The following is a 20,388-nucleotide window of genomic DNA, read 5'->3' as shown; positions in this document are numbered from 1 at the left end:
GATCGTGATAATCTGCATTAATTTTAAAATAATATTTAAAAAATACTTTAAAAAATATTATTTTTAAAAAATAAAATAAAAACATCCATTTAATTTTATTTAAATTTCACTAGTCAATTAATCTATCACCCAGTTAAATTTAAAAAGATTAATATTTAAAATAGATTTTAAATAATCCTTATGGCTTGGTAGCAATTTTTCTTGGACACTTAAAGTTTTCTAACACAACTCATCAAATAAAAGTTTTTTATCCTTAAATATTAACTCATCAAATAAAATTTTTTAATCTTTAAATATTAAATATACTCAATTACATTGTATTAAACTTATTTAATTTAATTAAATAAATAAATAAAATTGATAGAAATTAAAACTCATGAGCATCTCATTTGTTGATTATCTTAAAGGCCATAATTTATATTATTTTTTAATATAATCAAAAAAATTTAAGTAGAAAAAACTTTAAATAAATAAAACTCTAGCTTCGAATTTAAAAAATATATAAACATAACTTGTACAATTATAAAAATTATTTAAGATTTGGCTTAAGCAACAATTACAAATTAATTAGACAATTATTTTAAAAGGTCCAAAATCCTACTATCAATATACCATGATTCTTTTAATCTATTGATCAAATATCATAGTATCTTAAGAAATAAATTCCATGTAATTAATTAGCAGTCCACTCATTAATTAAAATTAGTTTTAGTCAATCATCAAACAACATGTGTCATGATATGATTTGATATGTAAACTTTTTAGAAGTGCAGCTAAATGATGATTTGATATGTAAAAGTTTTAGAAGTGCAGCTAAATGTACATGTGTCACATAATAAATGATTAATAATAATTTGAATTAAAGATCTAATGACCGATGGCATGATATAATTCTATTTAAAGAGTATTAAATATATTTTTGTCTAAAACTTTATCCACCGTTTCTCACTACAAAAAGAATTTACCGATGAAATTTCTTCCAAGATCACTGAAAGTTTCTTGCTATCTGCACTTTATGTCTTGAATTTTGCCAGATGCGAACGATCGAAGAAATGCAAGAGTCTAGACAGCTTTGGCGGTTGGGGTGCGGGTCTTCACATTTTGACCTTGATGCTTGCCTTTTTGGCAGCTAGCTTCATCGTTTTGTTTTATGGATAAACTTTTTTGTTGATATTTATATTTATAATATATAAGTATTTTATTAGTAGACTTATAAATAAAAATATTGCATTAAAAAAACTTTTATGAGTAATTTTTTATTTATTGATAAATTCATCGATAATAAATTTATAAATGAATTTATAAATAGACAAAGTGTATCAAAAAAATTTATCTACTTTATTTAATCAGTATTTTCCTCGAGAAATTTATCATATAACCAAAAAAATATCATATACAATTTCATCGGTGTTTGCACATCAACATATTCTTCAATAAATATAATTCATCGGTGTTTGTACATCAACATATTCTTCAATAAATATAATATATATTATAATTGTTCTCTTTGAATTTTTATATTTAGAACCGCTTTTTAAAACTTAGATATCTATAGATATATAATAATTATATTGATTAAATTATACTTAATTATTTCTGGATATTTAATTGAGAAATAATACATAGCGTCTATGTAAGAGAAATAATACTTAAAAAGCATGTTTTCCTACTCGACATTTTAGTTATGAACAAATTATGTGAAAATATTAAATTTAAATAAACTACTCTACTAATGCAAGAGATGCCAAAAATAGTGATTTAGCATTAAATATTAATTTATTTTTTTATAATAAAAAAATAAATATTTAATTGATTAAATTAGCAGATTTAAATATTTATTTTAAACATATTCATATTAAAACTCTTAAATTATCATAAATCCTAATGTTTTTAATTAAACAAATAAAATAAAACAAATAAAAAAGATGAAGGAAATTTATCTTAAGTATAAAGCGAAAGAAAAAAAAAAGTTAATTACTTAACTATACTTGAAGAAAAATTTATATATTAGAGAGAGCCAAGCAACGAGTTGAACATATATACTGGAGAGAGGTAGGGAAAGCAAAAGAGAAATTTGCACAGTTAGGTACGAAAAAGAAACAAAAGGGAATGAAGCTGCATTAACAATTCTTAACAACTCTCTTATATGAACTATTTACCAAATTATTATATTAATATTTTAATATAAAAATATTTAAAAAAAGTAAGGCGGCAATTGCCCCCATTTGCCCCCATTTGTACCTACGTGGCTCCGCCACTAGCAGAGTTATTTGTAATTCATAACGAGTCATTCATATTTTTTGTTAGGATAAGTTGTCTGATCATGTATTTATTAGTCTAACATCGTCTTAAACTTGGGAGTGAGTACATGGAACCAATTATCAGCATCTAGCGATCGAAACACTATAAATTATCCACAAGTTTTTTATTGTAGTGTTAAATAGTTCATACACCCAATTTCTATCAGGATTACTGGACAATGTTGTGTCCATTCACAAATCTAGATCGAGATCCAAATGGGTCAAAGGATCGTCCTCATATCTCTCCTTCAAGCGGCTGTTAAATGTATCCTAAAAATAAAATAAAAAAATTCATCAAATTGAAGAAAATTATAACTTAATAAAAAAATGGTTAAAAACCAATATATCATTAAGTGTTGAGCTCGATTATCAATATCCTGTTATATCTTTTTTTGGTGGTCATCACTTTTCATGTGAACAAAAAGTTCTATTGGAGTTGACTTGTGTCCAAGAACCGTTGCTTGCAAGATAAAAATGTTATCAGTTAAATATATTTATATAAAAAAAAATAGAAGTATTAAAAAATATATTATCTTCCGCTTCGCATGCAAAACGAACGAAACAGAGTCGTTAGTGTGTGTGGTAACAGAACCATGAACACGCTGAGATATATGGCTGCCTAAAATCCTTCCAAACCATTATGTGATTCTAGGTTAGAAGGTCGCTTACTCTCACATGTTTTTTTTTTCTTTTGCACATCGTACAAAAAATCATGCAACATATATGTTACCAATAAATTATTAGTTAGTAAATGAAAAATAAAATTTTAATATTTAGAATAAAAACAATTATCCTAATTTTGATCTTATCTAGTTGCATCATAATTCTCTCAAACCCTCATCACAATATTATCATTAGCTCTCTTTCGTTCAAATTTTCCCTTATAGCAAAAATTTATAAAATAAAAATTTAATAATTTCAATAAACTAACCAAATTCACATAATAAAAAAACAGTTAATACTAAATTTAAACCTTGAAACTCAAGCTTCGACATGCAATTTCCATCTAGAATGTTGGAAACTTGAATTTATTGAAACAATAGAATTTTCATCGACTATTTTTATGCATACAACCAAATTCTAAAATCTTTGAAACATATTTTCTTAAAAAGATGAAAATTGCATATTTCTCATGTTTTAAAATTAAAAAAAATAGATATTATAACCAATTTATGATTATCCATTAGGATTTGATCAAAAAATCAAAAACACTTTACCAGTCTTTTTTTAGGATCTAGATGTAGACTTTAATATTTATGGGTGTAAAATTACACAATAGAATACATCATCAACTATTAAAGATATAAGGTATAAAATAAATGTGATGATAAAATTCAGACTTTAAAATGGTTAGGATTAAACCTGATAAGGTAGAGACTCTTATAAAGAAAGATCTACCTTGAACCTTAGATGAGACCAAGAAATAGAAACCCGAAATAGAAAAATAATCAAACAACAATGTAGTTTACCTTAGATAGGATGCAATAGGGATAACTTATCTTCCCCTTGCATAACCAATCCCTTGCCTAGATTCTTGCAGACCATAAGTTCCTAGCAACCATAATACAAGATGGTGACTCCTAAACTTTAATCATAATTTTATGATTAAATCCAAAAACCTCCCCAACAACATACATCTTATCAGGAGGCACGATAAACCTAATTGTCGCCCCAACATCGCGACACGCCCTTGACAACCACGACATCACAACATAAATGAAAAGGGATTGTTAAAAAAGCTGAAAATAAAAAAATAAAAAAATGAAGAATGACAATATACCTTAGGATGAGAAGAAAAAATGATGCTTGATTTTCAACTCGGGTCATGAACAAAAATTAAAAACAAATGAAGAAGAAGAGAAAAAAAGAGAGAGGATGAAAAAAAAGAATGAAGAAGATGAAACCTCGTCTGTTGTGTTCGTGGTTTTTTATATTAGGTTTTACTGAAGAAATTCCTGATAGAATATTAAATATTAATATCTTTAAAATTTTCATTGGTGATTCCATATGTAAAGACAAAGTAAAATTTTCAATTCACAATTGTTTTTTCTAAAACCCCTCTAAATATTATCGACGGCTTTTTATTTTGTCAATGATTCTATTAGTAAAAGAGTAAATAGTCAACAATAAAAAAAGAGCATTAATTACTAGCACATTATAATTGTGTGCCATGATTAAAAGAAAATATTAATTGTCAACACGCTAAAATTCTCATTCCATTGGTAATTCCTAATTATTCCCGCCTTGAAAATGAATAATTATAGTCCAAATCATTCTTGGATTTAACTAAATTTTCCAAACTTGACTTTTGATATGTAAAACTTAATTATTGGTTCAATTTCGTTCCCAAACTATATATGTTTTATTGTTTTAATATTTATTTTTTATTTTAAATGATTTTTTTAACTTAATTTAACACATAAAATCAATAAAAGTGACATAAATAATAAAATGATTATAATATATTAAATTTACTGAAAATGCATATTTTTATTAAAAAATTCTATTTTTATTTGAAAAGTAAATGATTAAAAATTAAGTTATGATATCTTTTTTGAGGTATATAATGGTGCACTTACATTACACAAACTCACAAACTTTCGAGTGGGATGGTCTGATATCTATTTCGAATCTGAGAACAAAATCTAATCAAACTGAAAGATAGAATTGATATTTATCTAGACACTTAGAAGGTCTTCCATTACACTTTATGCTATAAAGACCCGGTCTTTATTTCTTAATTGAAAGATAATATATTTCAAAGGTTTTTTTTAATCAAACAGAATTTTGTAAGTGTGATTTTTTCAATTAATTAAATTTAAAAAAATTAGCATAAGATATTGGTCTATGTAAATTTAAAATTTTAAAAACTTTTATTAGATAGTAATATAAAGTCATTTACTAAAGATTATCTAATAATTTAAGCCTTTTTGAAAAAAATAGTTATGTAATGGTAATATAAAAACCTTATTTATAAGATTAATTGAATAGACTTCGAAAATGTTTTAGAGTGTGATAAAAGTTATTTTAAAAAATAATTAAAAAATTTAGCACGTTTGGAAGTGCACATCAATCGGTTAGTTTAGGTTGGATATAATCGGTTTGTCCCGCGACAATTAAGGAAAGTTAGATGTAAACGAGCGACAATCACTCTATCATGACAATATAACGCTTCTATCTCTATCTCTTTAAATCTCATGTCCGTACGTGATAAATCGGCTGCACTTTTGGCTCCTAAAAAAGAAAAGACAAGAGATAGATTAGTGTTTGATAAGGCGGCCAACAAATAACATTCTTTTTGGCGACGACATTGATTTCAGGTTATCCTTGTCAAACTTTACGACTCCAAGAAAGATTATTACCAAACCACTTCCAACTCCTTTTAATTATTGGTCTATGTTCGTTCACTTTTGGTAAGCAAACGTCAGCTCTACCCAGTGTCCGAGAAGATGAAACATTAAATCTTTCCATTTACTTTTCGACTACTCAAATAAACGACCAAACTCGCGCGGCCTTTTCTTTAGGATATATCATTTTCTTAATTTCATATAGAGTTATCTTGCTTGCAAATGACAGTAAAATTATTTCATTTAATATAATTTATATTATTTTTTAATATAAATTTTAGAATAATTTTTTTTAGCTTAGAAATTAAATAAAATCCTACTATTTTATTATATTAATTAATCTCAAATAAAAAAAATAAGGTTTATGAGTTTCGAATTCGTAACCATATAATAAGTAAATTTTTGATATTTTATAAAAAAAATCTTCTGAATTAAAAAAAATATAATTTTTTAAATAAGATTTTAAAGTTAAATTATTTTCTAATACTAATCATATACCAACATATGCAACTATTCAAGCATTTAAAACATAGTTTTTACATCAGGTCTGATGGTTGACTAAGTCCATGATCCGGGTTCTGAGTTTTATATAGGTCAATTTAAAAAAAATTAAAATGAAATAATTTTAATAAAAAATAAAAAAAATTCAATGGGTTGCAACCAGGTTTTTGACTGGGTCTTATCCAGTAAACCAAGTCGCCAAGTTAACCCGCTGAGTCACACCTAATTTTTCCTTCCCCTGTTTTTTTAACTTGGCTTGGTTCTAGCTTCAGGTTGGTTGGGTCCTGGATTGATCCATTAGACCAAGCTGGATTTTAAAACTATAATTTAAAATGATTTTAATCAAATTTACAACCAATTTCTTTCTAAATCACTCTTATCAACGTTGTGTTTTTACTTACATATTTTATCTAATGAGTTAATTTACAAGTTGCAAAAATAATTAAATTTAAAATGCTTTAGGTAAAGAAGTCTTCAATTTCTTATTAAATTTAAGAACAAATATTATCAGATATTAGAAGCTAATTAAAATAGACACTGTATGAAATCTATAAATACAACACTTTCCAAAGGTCTAAAATCCAAAATCTCAACAAGAGAGACATTGATGAATTTGGTTAGTTTTAACTAGTTGAATATGACGAGTAAGATGAAGAAGAAAACTGTTATGGAAAAAATGTGTTTTATGTGGCTTGCTTGATGAATTTGGTTAGTTTTAACTAGTTGAATGTGACGAGTAAGATGAAGAAGAAAATTGTGTTATGGAAATGTTATGGAAAAAATATGACAAGCAGCAAATTTATCAAAAATATCAAAGGATTTATGCCATAATTTTTACAGATCCAAACAAAGAAGAAGATAAAAACATAAAGAAAATAATAAAGGAAAAAAAATACCTGAAAAAAAACTGTTACAGATCTGAACTATAATCCTTCAAACCATTTGCTTAACCCGTTTGATTGTAACAAAAAATGGAGGTGATGAACAAAATACTCTCCGAGAGCGACGCAAAAAATAAGCGACTCGAATTTCCGGCTAGGAGTCTCTCAGCCTTCCCCATGTCAGATGGTCAGAACTCGGTCGAATTTGTGGCATTTGACATGAACGAACAGCAATGGAGTCTTAAGGTCTCCATCAGCAATGAAGGTAAGTATGCGAAACCTTGGCTAAAGGGCGAATGGGATGACTATGTTCTTGGCTAAAGGGCGAATGGGATGACCATGTTCATCAGAAGGGGCTCAAGAAAGGAGATAAAGTATCTTGACAATGCACGAGGAAGAGAATGGCGAAAGAATTTATCGTATCAGAGCTGAAAGAAAGCATTTCGGTTTCTGGTATTCAATTGATGATCAGCAGTAATAGCTCTCCATCAATCGAAGCATGAGGCTGGGCTCATGCTAAGTGTGACAGGCAAGGAGAAACTATCTTTTGGAGGTGTCCGCAGTTCACTCTGGTTGTGTAATGAGTCAAGTCAAAATAGAATATGTGTCTGTCTTGAAGAAGGTAAGTCCTAGCTAGTCGTAAGAACTATTGTCCCTATGAATTTGTTGCCTGCAGTCTGCCTTGGTGCTCTGTCCTTGTTGTATATTATTTTATTGTATTGTATTATGCTTAGATAGGTGCTATGTGCTTGTGCCTGTTGGGGTTGTTACCAGTTCCTCCATCTCTTGCCAGGCTTGTTCTACTGCCTCTGTAGACATCTGGAACAGGGATGATTCTTGTATCTTTACTTCTAATTATTATTATTATTATATGTATTTTAAAAAACGGGGTCCTGTATGTATTGATGCATTTCAGTTCCCGTGCAATTTCTTATATATATTTTGGGTTAAAAAAAACAGATTGTCTGCTGCTAAATCTAGTTTCTTTCCAGTTAATTTTATCTTGCCAATTGTTGGCTTCTTAGTAAGATTTAATCCATCACAACTTGAATGACTGAATAATATAAGAGTAACATATAAAATGGAGAACATACCATCACCCGCCATAAGTCTTGAGCCTTTTGGTATAATCCAGACTCAAATACGAAATTCAATACTATAAGATTCATGTTACAAAGCTATATACCTTGTTTTTCAGCTCAAACTTTAGCCATCAATGATGTGATGAGTAAAAATGTTGATTGGTACTTAATTCTTATGAGCATCCATTAGGTCAATGATAATATTGATTGATACGTTTCTTGTAAATATGAAATCCATAAGGTCTGTCGCACGCCACCCGCTGTGGTGTTTGTTTAGCGATTTTTCACTTTTGTTTGAATGGTTCGGTTGGAAGTCGAACCCTAATATTTAATTAAAAGTTACTGAAAAATTTAGATGTATTATCAAAGATTCACAGTTAAAAACTAGATATAATTAGAAAAACTAGTTATAATTAAAAAAAATATTAACATCTTTAACAACCCTTACTTAAAATAAGCTGTGTCTTATGATTTTGATATGTTAAAAAAGATTTAAAATTTTATCATTTCATCATATATTAAAAATTTACATGGTGCATGTAATTCCCTATAAACAAATTAAAATATTAAATTCTATTTTTCTTTACGATTTTATCATAAAAAAACATTCACTTTCACTGTATTTTTTCTTTTTTTTTACATCCACACTGCATATTATAAAAATTTAAAAATACACAAAAATTACATCAAATAATTTGAAATTTATAAATAGCCCAAAACAATTCAGAACAGTATCAGGCAGACCTCTGGAGAAAATCCAAGCAGTGAAGGGATCTGAAACGGCTTCCTCCCTTCTTCCTTTTCCTGCCGGCGGTGACAGCCCCCCGTCACCTGCAACCAAAAGAAAACGCCCAAGCAGTCTGTTTTAGTCATCTTTTAGATCTGTTTTCCATTCTAATCTGCTTCACTTTCTTCTTATCTTTTAGATCTGTTTTCCTCTGCTTTCCATTCTAATCTGCTTCACTTTCTTCTTTCTCAGATCTATTCTTTGGGCTTCGCCGTCTTCTCCTCTGCTTCAGGTAGCTGGCGGTAAGGAGGAGGAAATGTTTGGCGGCGGCTGGTGGAGATGGAGGCCGTGGCTGAGGGGAGACGGCCTGGTGCGCTCCTGGCCGAGTGAGAGAGATTCTGGTGAGGGGCTGTGGCTGTGGGTGCTGTTAGAGGCTGGTCTGTGGTCACTGTTGAAGGCCGGTTGAAGAAGGAGACCTGTCGGCCGCTAGATCTCCGGTGAGGACGGCGTTGAGAGGAGAGTGAGGAGGGAAGATCGTTTGGTTGAAGGGGAAGAAGAAGCCAAAGGGAAAAGGCTGGGGGCGTTGGCAGTTTTGTTTGCTGGGGACTTGACGATGAGAGGAAAATGGCGGGAACGGTGATGAGGGAGGAGCTGCTGCGAGTGAGAGTTGAGGGGTGCAGCGAAAGGGAAAAGGATGTGGGGAAAACAGCCGATTTTGGTTTGTTTTTGGCCGAGAGGAAGACCAATGAACGGGGAGTGTTGCCTTGGCTTCTCTGGTTTCGGCTGGAGAAAGGGATCCGCTACTTCGGTGAGAGTTGAGGGGACGGCTGAGAGGGAAGAAGAGGAACAGGCTGCCCGATGGGTGGGGGGCGGCTGGTTGGGTAGTGATGGATTTAGGTTAGGGCTTTTTTATGTTGCCTTTCAAATGTGTAAAATTATTCTCTTGTTTTTTGTGTAAGTTGTGGACGTATAAAAATGGGTCTTACAATTGGTTTTTTTATTTTTTTTATATTTAAAAAAAACAAGTAATAACAAATATCGACTCAATAAAAAACATTAATAATTTTAAAAAATAACTCGTGAAAAGTAAAACTAAAACGAATTCAAAAGATTTTTGAATTTTTTTAAATAGCTTTGACAATATTAAAAACAATATAAATATATTTAAAATATATTTTTTTAAAAAAAATTAAATATTTTTTAAATTTTTTTTAAATATTTTATCAAAAAACGAACCAAAAATTAAGGAACAACAAGGTCAACGATCAAGATTTAATCTAATGTTAATTGCTGCTCGTCTTTTTTGAAACTTCGGTTTGAGTTCTAGTGGCAGTGGGGCTGACGAGTGGTTTTCTTCTTATATTTGCTGGCTTCTCTCTGTGTGGTACGCCTGTCACCCCCGCGGTGTCTTACCTGTTTCCTAGGCTTGCAGGATATTCAGTGGACTGTGGAATTAGTCGTGGTGCGCGTAAGCTAGCCCGGACACCCACGTTAATAAAAAAAAAAAGATTTAATCTAATGTTAATTGTTGGTTAGCCATCGTCCTAATACCTATTGTCGGCTAATTAAGAATCTTAGAAGACGATACGGCGGATCGAGCAAGGTTCAGTACTTCAACTTTGTTTCTTATTCAAGAACAGTCAAACATTATTCTTTCTGTTGATATATTTATTGTTCACATGCAAAGAAGTCTGGAAACAACTAGATAATATATATATATATATATATATATATATATATGGTATATTATTTTTAGTGCAATGTCCAATAAGAGTTATGGGATTTCAGGAAATCCAGCATCTAAGTTCTTTGAAACCATTTGTACTGGTTCAGAATGAATGTTGGAAATGTGAAGATTAATCCCTGAAGACTATGGCCTGTGATCTACTCATGAAATTACATAGAGCAAGCAATCTCAGAATTGATGCGACCACTTTCAAGTCATTAAAGCTTACAGGAACTAAACGATGGTTTAAACACAAATAGCATAGAATGGTGACGCTGCCAAACATTGTAGAAAAGAAATAAAAGAAAAGGACTGAATTTTGGTTGTATTTGTTTTTTAAAAAGTAATTTTTAAAATTATTTTTAAATTTTTTTTATTTGTTAGTTGTTAAAAAAATTAGTTAACAAAAAATACTTTCCAGTAAAGAAAAATTTAGTTTTATTTTCATGAAAGTATTTTCCTAAAAAATTTAGATGAAAAACACTTTTTGAAAGTTATGAAAAATTTAAAAATATTATTATTTATTAATTATATCAAATTTGATTCTCAAACTTTTGATTGCTATAAAGCGACACCACACAAGTACTCTCATCTCATCATAAAAAAATAATTAACTTTTCATAAATTTATTTTTTAAAAAATTTAATTTTATATAAAAAAATAATTAACTTTTCAGAAATTTATTTTTTAAAAAGTTTATTTTAAAAAAAAAATAATTTTTGGTTTTATCCAAAAACGATTCCAAACCCAAGAAATCTTATTGGTTTTATCCGAAAACGATTCCAAACCCAAGAAATCTTATTGGATTTATATTACTAAATTTTCCCTTTGTAATTGTTTGCTTTTTTAACGAGTTACAACTCTTTAAATAGATCATGTAAAATTGAGATAAAATCTTATAGAAATAATAGAGTCAACAATGTCAGGCCACCCAAGGACTCCTAAAAAATTTACCATAAAGCAAAAGAGTAGTGGCCGTACCATGTTTTCCATACATGCTTTATTTTTTGTTAATGCACGTCTGCTTTTAACAATAATCTTACATTAAGGATGATTTTACCTTTTGTTAGACAACAGTAAGTACCGAACTTGCGTCACTCTTATGAAAAAATTATCTAAAAAATCAGTATAATTAATTAACAATAGATAGAATCAGCCCGCTGTCTTAGCTGAGCATTGGAGTCCACAGTGTTTATCACTTGTACCAGGCCTATCTTGTTGCAACAGAATGTGTTTCTCACACACTAGAAATACTGTGCCGTGGCCAAAAAGAGCTTCCTACACTTGTTTTTGTCAAAGGAACGAAGATTTATGTTTTTTCACAGCATGCAGAGATCAAAAGAAATAGCAGACAACAAAATACCAGGCAAAATACCTGTATTAATCATACTTGTTATAATACCCGTTTAATGAGTAGGTCAATCATTAAGGCGACAAGTCGATGGGTTAATCAAAGTTTTTTCTTTTCAAAACATGTCTTAAAATGGGGTCTGCTGTAAAGACAAACACTTTAAAACATCTAGTTAAGCCAGGGAGGCAGAGGTGATTTTGAGATGTCCATTTTTTACACCAACACATCTAATTCTGCAAGATGTCCTAACAATATCTACCTATAATAGGAGATAAAAGAGGATGGAGTACCAATTAGTTTTCTTGGCAAGTTCGTCTTCAATGATTCTTATAATTTGGGTCCTCCTTTGTTTTCACAGATGTGGAGTGTATTGCCGTCCCATGTCGGTTTTGGCGGCTGCTAATTCTTGTTCGCGTTTCCCTTATTTTCTCCGAGTTTAGTTTGATTTCTTGGTCTGTGGTTGAAGATACGCGGGTATAAAATCTAACTATTCTTGGCTTTTAATGAAAAGAGAGTGTGCAGTAAAAAACCAACACAGAGAGAGAAAAGAGATGGTCCTGCGAAAAGATTGAGGAATAAACAGTGGCTTTAGCGCGACGTCGACGCTAAACGGTAGCGTTTGTTTACCAAATACCAGGCCCCCCACCCCGGGGCGCTAAAGCCAAAAAAATAGTTGGACTTTAGCGCGACGCGGGGGCGCGAGGAATAAAGATTCGCTTGGTATAAAATCTAACTACTTTTGTTGGATTTTTATGGAAAGATAGAACATAGAAAACTATAGAGAGAAGAAGAAAAAGAGCAAACCAAGAATTATTAATTAAATAATAATTTTTATATTGTTTGTTTCTCAATTATTTATTAAAAGCAGCATAACTCTCTTAAGTATTTTTCAGATGAGAAGATTAGGGTTTTATTTATATTGTACGTATGATCATTTTATTCCAAAAAACATTAAATATAAAGAAATTACATATAAATAAAAATAAAAATATTATTTTATCTTTAACAAAACAAAATATATGTTTTAATAAATATCATATCAATGATTCGCATAAATCAAGAAGTGTTAATGTGTGTATATATATATATATATATTTTTTTTTTGTCATAGTCGATTATATTATAAACTAAAGTGTTAATGATATTATATATACATAAACACGAATCTGGTGATCATAACTATTTGAATTTGAGCATGAGAAATAGAAATAGAAGAAAAAAGCAGACTCTGGGATCTGTATTTGATTTCTTTCTGAGTGCATCCTTCGAGGTTTCTTCTAGTTTGGGTCCTCCTCGATTTCTTATCCTTGGAATCTATTCATTTCCGTCCATTTTTGGTTTAATTTGGAAGGATTATCTCCGAGTTTTGCATAGTTTCTTGATCTATTAGAGCTTCTCTTATAATTAATAATAATCTTCCGTTGTTTATAAAAAAAATTAAAAATTAAAAACACCAAAATTATTTTATTTAACCCACAAAGTTAGAATTACAAGCCAAAAACCTCACACTAGAATTCCCTTTTTTATTTAAAAGAAAAACGGAAATTAATGCACAAGAACCAGCCACGTACTGGTAAGTGAATACTACACATTAGGAACCAGTGATTAGTGGAGCAATGTTGGCAGGTCCAAGTCCCTCACACTAACGAGCCCTTTCTTCACTTAAGTTAACAAGCCCATTTCTTTATGAATAATAATAATAATTAAAAAAGAGAAATAAAGACACAGGAACCATGCTGGTATACCTATGCTACACATGAAGTAGAACAAGCCCCGGTGTACGGAACTAGTCATCACACATTATAATCCAAGACAATGGTGCAAACATACAGAGTAATAAGCAAATTACATGCCAAAATAACAAGAAGGATTGAACATCAAAGCAGGTAGAGGCCACAATTCTCGAAGGGACAATTACCTTCCGCACAATATCTAGACACACAGCACACATTAAAAAGATGTATTAATTTCCATTTCTAGCATGCCACTCTTCAATTGGAACCCACATGCCCATTGTTATGTTTCTTTCAGCTTTAATTTGATAGCTTCTTACTCCATTCTCTTGCATAGCCATAGTTAACTTCACTCTATCTCCTTGCCTAAGCTTCTTCTCACGAGCATAAATCCCCCACTGACCATGTATCCAAGGTTTTCGATACCTTGTTCGACGAATGGAGATTTTGAGACTCCATGACTTGCCTAGAATGTCCAATGCTTCAAAAACGAATGACCTGCTATAAGCAGAAATGGCGAACCCTCCTAGACTCCTGGATGGGAATTCGAGTCGATCATTGGTCACATCACTTTTTGATAGCACCTTGTTCATTACCTCCAGCGGATCCATTATTTTTAGTGAAACTAACTGCACTGAATTATTATGGTGCATGGTGAGTGCCTTATATACTGTTTCCGAGATAAAAAATTTAGGGCTTATCGAGCTTATTCAGCTGTTTGTTTTTGCTTTGTTGAGCATGTGTATCATCGTTCCGAATTGTCCTCTTTCTGTACCTTTTTTTTTTTAACAAAGACGAGGGATTCGAAAATGAAACAGAATTGGAAACTATCCTAACCTAATTTTTGAACAAGTAATAAATAGGTTGATAATATAAAATTTAAAGTTTAAAGATGAAATTATTAAATTTAAAAGCTTTTGAAAATTTAATTAAATTTTGAATTAGTTTAATTAATAAAATCAGGGATTTAATTAAAGAATTATATTTGTGATTTAATTAAACTTTGATTTAATTAAAATTAATCCAAGGGGTAAAATTAAAATTTATTAATTAAGAGATCCAATTGATACATTTCAAAACATCATAGATCAATCCATAATCTATCATTTTTCATGCATCGGAGAAAGCCATCAAGAATTTAATTTCAAGCTTCAAACACCTCAGAATTCTGAATTTGAGTGGGTTTGGCATAAAAAATTTGCACAAATCCTTTGGTGACTTGAAATACCTGAGATATCTTGATCTCTCCAACACTCCAATTGAAAAATTACCAGCATCTATTTGTAACCTTCAATTGCAGACACTAGATTTATCAAGTTGCTATAACCTTCAAAAGTTACCCAAAAGGACGAGTATAATGACCAGCCTGAGACATCTGAAGATAAAAAATTGTGTAAGACTTGCTCGCTTGCCAGGTTTTATTGGGAGATTGAGAAATATTCAGAGCTTGCCTATATTTATAGCTGGCAAAACAAGGGAGGATGGGATATTTCAGTTACCAGAGCTACAAAATCTGCGAGGTGAACTGAAAATTAAACATCTCGAGAATGTAAAACGGTGGCATCTTCCTGGGACTAGAAATAAATCTTGTTTGGAAAATATGCAACTTAACTCGTTGGGATTGTCATGGGGAGATGCTGATGAACATAAGCTGAGTGGTAACATGAGGGGACCAGGAAGCCAAACAGAACATCATAGTGTTGAAACTGCAATGATTTTACTTCATTCAACATTGAAGCCAAACTCCAGGATAAAGAAGCTGTTTGTGAATGGCTATCTAGGAACTGAGTTTCCATATTGGATGAACGCAGCCGCCCTCTGCAATCTGATACAACTTGAGTTAGCCAACTGCACAAATTGTAAAAGCCTCCCCACGCTTGGGGAATTGCCGCTGCTGAAAGTTCTCCGTATCCAAGGATTGGATTCTGTAGTGAACATCGGCAATGAGTTCTTTGGTGGCATGAGAGCTTTTTCATCATTGACCGAGTTCTCTCTCAAAGATTTTCATAAGTTGGAAACCTGGAGCACCAATCCGGTGGAAGCATTCACTTGCTTGAACAAATTAACTATCATCAACTGCCCAGTTTTGATCACCATGCCATGGTTTCCATCTCTTCAACATGTAGAGATCAGAAACTGCCACCCAGTGATGCTACGGTCAGTAGCACAGCTACGATCAATCTCCACTCTCATTATTGGCAATTTTCCGGAGTTACTCTATATACCAAAAGCACTCATAGAAAACAGCTTGCTTCTCTTGTCTTTGACAATTTCCTCCTGTCCCAAACTTCGTTCAATGCCTGCAAATGTTGGACAACTCCAGAACTTGAAGTTTCTAAAAATAGGCTGGTTTCAGGAGCTACAGTCTTTGACATATGGTTTGACAAATCTGACTTCTCTGGAGTCCTTGGAGATTATCGAGTTTCCTAATTTAGTCTCCCTGCCAGAGGAAAGCCTATAAGGATTGAGTTCGCTGCGATCACTCTCCTTTGAGAATTGTCACAGCTTAGCTTCCCTGACGAGTCGGATGCAACATGCCACAGCCCTGGAACGCCTAACTATTATGTATTGTTCAAATCTGGTGTCTTTGTCAAATGGCTTGCAACATCTCTCTGCACTTAAAAGTCTAAGCATTTTAAGCTGCACAGGGCTGGCATCTCTCCCTGAGGGACTACAATTTATTACAACATTGCAAAACCTGGAAATTCACGACTGTCCAGAAGTCATGGAATTACCAGCGTGGGTGGAGAACCTCGTTTCACTTCGATCTTTGACAATCTCAGATTGCCAAAACATCAAGTCTTTGCCAGAAGGTCTCCAACGACTCCGCGCACTCCAGCATTTGTCCATCAGAGGTTGTCCTGAACCCGAAAAACGATGTCAGATAGGGAACGGGGTGGATTGGGAAAAAATATCTCACACGCCGTATATTTATGTTGGATCATCAACACGTGACTCTGCTAGCAGCACTTCAACTTCATAGGCACACCTCTTCCAGGTCTTAATTCGTGTAAATTTTATATTCCAGAACACACTTAATCATTGAATAATCAATAAATCTTAAGTTCTCTTGAAACATTTCAGGTCCGAAACCATTGAAAGGATGTTCTTTATCCAAAGCACCAAGAATCCGTCGCGCAAGGGGGTACTCTGCTCTTACATTTACTTGTATTTGTAAAATACAAAATAAGGTACATTTTTCTATTGAATGTTGCTTGGATTTGTTGCAAGTCAAAGGGTTCCAGTTAGTGCGTTTGTTCTTCAGAGAATTCAGTACCTTGTTTTCAGCTAGTGTAACATATATTTCATGAATAACTAGAGCACTCTGTCATTACTTCCTCTTGCAACTTCACTTTCAATAATTTTTTACAAGAAAAACAATATTTGCCCTTGTTGAAAGGAAAGAAGAACAAACAAAAGAAATGTCCTCTGTATGTTCAAGTGTTAATTATTTGATCGAATTAGTGAGCTCCAGCAGACAACACTATGATTTGATAAATTTTGAATATTAATAATTATAAAACGTAAGTTAAACATTCCTATTTATACCATTTTTACATCGAAATCCTAATCAGAAAAGAATCTTCATTGAAAAGCTATATAGCGAATATATAATCTAATTAGCATTAGTATCTCTAAATAGGATAAAAAAAAAAGTCAAATAATTAAAGAAGTACTACAGTAATATGACTGAGAATGTATGATTTTGACTCCAATTTGTTTGTTGGGTAGAAGCTCTATACAATTACAGAAATCCAATCTCCAAGCTTCATTAGTCAGGACCCTGTCAGTCTCTTCAGCACCAAGCCCAACCTACCAAGAAACAGCTTACAAACCCAGATCCATTGCACTCTGTTTCAGGTTGGAATTACATTAGCATTAGCTTCTTTGGTTGAAAGATTTATTTAATGGTATATCAAGTGACATTAAATAGCTATAAAAAATCAGCGGCAGTTTCCGATTTAATTTTTCTTTCTGTAATTTCCAATTCCGACAAAATATTGCAATTAAAACTGATTTTTAAAGGCTAATATTTAACCGTCGATTCCATTGATATGGAAAATAAGTTACCATTGAAATTATCTCTTATATATAGAGGAGCTACTTGCTTTATATATTCTCCATAGTTACTTTTGTAATAATATAATTTTTTTTCTATTTTCACAATTCATATAGAAGTATTTTAAAATTTGGAATGCTCAACTTTCTATCTCGATCTCAACGTTGATCTATGATTTGCTTTTTATGAATTTTCACAATTTAAGAATATAAATTGAATTTTGATAATGAGATGCTAGATTGAAATATAGTTTTGAGTTGATTCTTCATTGCTTAGTATCATGGTTGAAGACAATGAATGGTAATCTTAATTATGTAAATGTCTAGGTTGTTTCCTTCTTTTTCTAGCTTATTTTTATCTACTGTATATAAATACTTGTATTCTTTTTTGCTTGATTACCATCAACTTAATGATAATCTAGCAGCTTTATTAATAAAATCACTGGAATCATGATTTCATTAGATGGCTATAATCCTATTTTAATTTTAATGTTCTCCTGTAAACCTTTCATCATCATCTACATGGCTTCTTTTTCTTCTTCGTTTTTTTTTTTTTTTAATTTCAACCTATCATCAATTTTCATTGCTACAAAAGGAAAGGTAATTAATAAACAAATCTCATTCCTTTTCATTTACTCTTTAATTGAGGTTTTTTTTTTCTTTGAAAGACTTGAAGATACATTTCAAACACGGTGCATTTTTATAATATTGGTTTCAAAATCTAAATTAAAAAAAGTTAATCATCGTATTTATCCTCGTAATCAATGTTTATAGCCAACTTTGAATTCAATATCAATAAGACTATAAATTATTATTAAAGAACCATAAAGCAATCAAAAGCATGAACAAAATCACTGAAAAACCTTTTACGTTCCCAAAAATAAAGAAAAGAAATTGTCATGTCCATGGCTGTCATGAGATTGAGTGTCTTTAGCCTAGAAATGGTGAAAATGGAGAAAAACGGGTGAACCAGGTCTAAAAATTCCAAAAAATATTTTAAAAACTTTTTTTATCATAATATTAAACACAAACCAGGTCTAACGTCAAGCACGCATAAAAAACACTCTGGAAAGAAATTCTGTTGGTCAATATCCATAAAAGCTGAACATGCTTGAATATTTCAAAACCTTTAGACAATTATTTTAATATTTTTAAAAACATTTTTCATCGTAACATCAAACACACACTGCGTCTAGCGTCAAACATGCATAAAAAACACTCTAGAAAGAAATTATGTTAGCCAATATCCATTAAAGCTGGACATGCTTCAATATTTCAAAACCTTTAGACAAGGAACTGTTCTTCAATTCGGCCATTCTTGCATCATCGCACAGTGTATGACTGCTCACGCTCTGCTTCAATTCTTGCATAAACCTTGATGCACAAAGTGATTGCTGTTTGCCTCCACTTCATGGGCTGGGCTGCATGCCACGAGTAATAACCATCAGGCTTTCTATTATAAAAGGTTTGGTTATATTAAATTATGTTTCATATATTTAATCCTTATTATCAGTATTTATTTGTGCTTCCCTCCTATTATAATTATTCTAGATTAATAAAATTAAATTTTATTTTAAAATTAAAAATTAAACGTGGATCAAAATCTTTTTCTCACCATCACAAAATCCTCAGGTAATTAAAAAACACTATTCAGCCCAATCTCATATAAATTTAATATAAAAACATTAATTTTTTTTTCTAAATTGAGTGACGAAATAAAAGGATTGATCATTCTCTCATTCATGAAATTTAGTCCTTGATTCTTTAAAGAAAAAGGGGTTAAATATTTTTTTTTTGTTCAAATTTAATCCTTATAACTTTAATTATTTTTAATCAATAAAATTTTATTTAAATTTGCTGAACAAAGCATCAAAATATTTTCAAGCTTAATCCTAAATAAATAGAAATGCAAAGAAACAAATTGAAAAAAAAAATCAAATAAAAAAAGCCAAAGGAACAAAGAATATAAGAAGAAAATGATAATCTTGAAACCTCCTGATTTAATTTTTTATTTAATTTGAGTTTAAAATTAAATTGTTTGGAGTTATTTCTGACATAATTCAATTGATTTAACAAGTTTAAAATCAACCTAATCAACCAAAAAAATGCATGAAGATAAAATTAAGAAAAAAAATGATAAATTTAACAAAAAAAAATCTCTCAACTCAACTTTACACATAATTTAGGTTTAAAATGAAACTATATGGGAGTTGTCTTAATGTAGTTCAATCAACTTTGTTAGTCTAAATATAACCTGATTAATTGGTAAAAACAATTGAGAATAAATGATGAGATTGACAGAAAAAAAATCTAAATCCAACTTATCTAACCAAAATTTAAGGTTAAACCTTGTGAAAACTATCATATTGTTATCCAGTTGACTTAGTCAATTTAAAAACAAACAACTCATGAGGATAATTTATAATCAATACCTTGTGAAAACTATCGTATTGTTATCCAGTTGACTTAATCAATTTAAAAACAACTCATGAGGATAATTTATAATCATGATAATTTATAATGAAAATGCAATTAAGAAAAAATTATCCTTGTGATTAATAATTAATGAAAAAAATGAGAATGCAATTGAGAAAAAAAATATGAAATTTAAAAAAATTAAAAAAAAATGCTTCATTAAGTTACCCAAGTTTTTTTTAGTACATGAGGGTAATTTATCATTA

At 30.8% G+C, this 20,388-nt stretch overlaps 1 pseudogene; it reads left to right on the top strand.

Annotated features, from left to right (window-relative positions):
- The first annotated feature begins 14,759 nt into the window (after nt 1–14,759).
- LOC105113534 (putative disease resistance protein RGA4) lies at nt 14,760–17,147 on the top strand (annotated as a pseudogene).
- The last annotated feature ends 3,241 nt before the right edge of the window (nt 17,148–20,388 follow it).

Source organism: Populus euphratica, unplaced genomic scaffold (assembly GCF_000495115.2).
Source record: "Populus euphratica unplaced genomic scaffold, PopEup_1.0 scaffold429.1, whole genome shotgun sequence".
In the NCBI taxonomy this organism is placed as follows: Eukaryota; Viridiplantae; Streptophyta; class Magnoliopsida; order Malpighiales; family Salicaceae; genus Populus; species Populus euphratica.
Note: the sequence above shows the minus strand (reverse complement) of the source record. Positions and strands in the feature narration are given on the sequence as shown.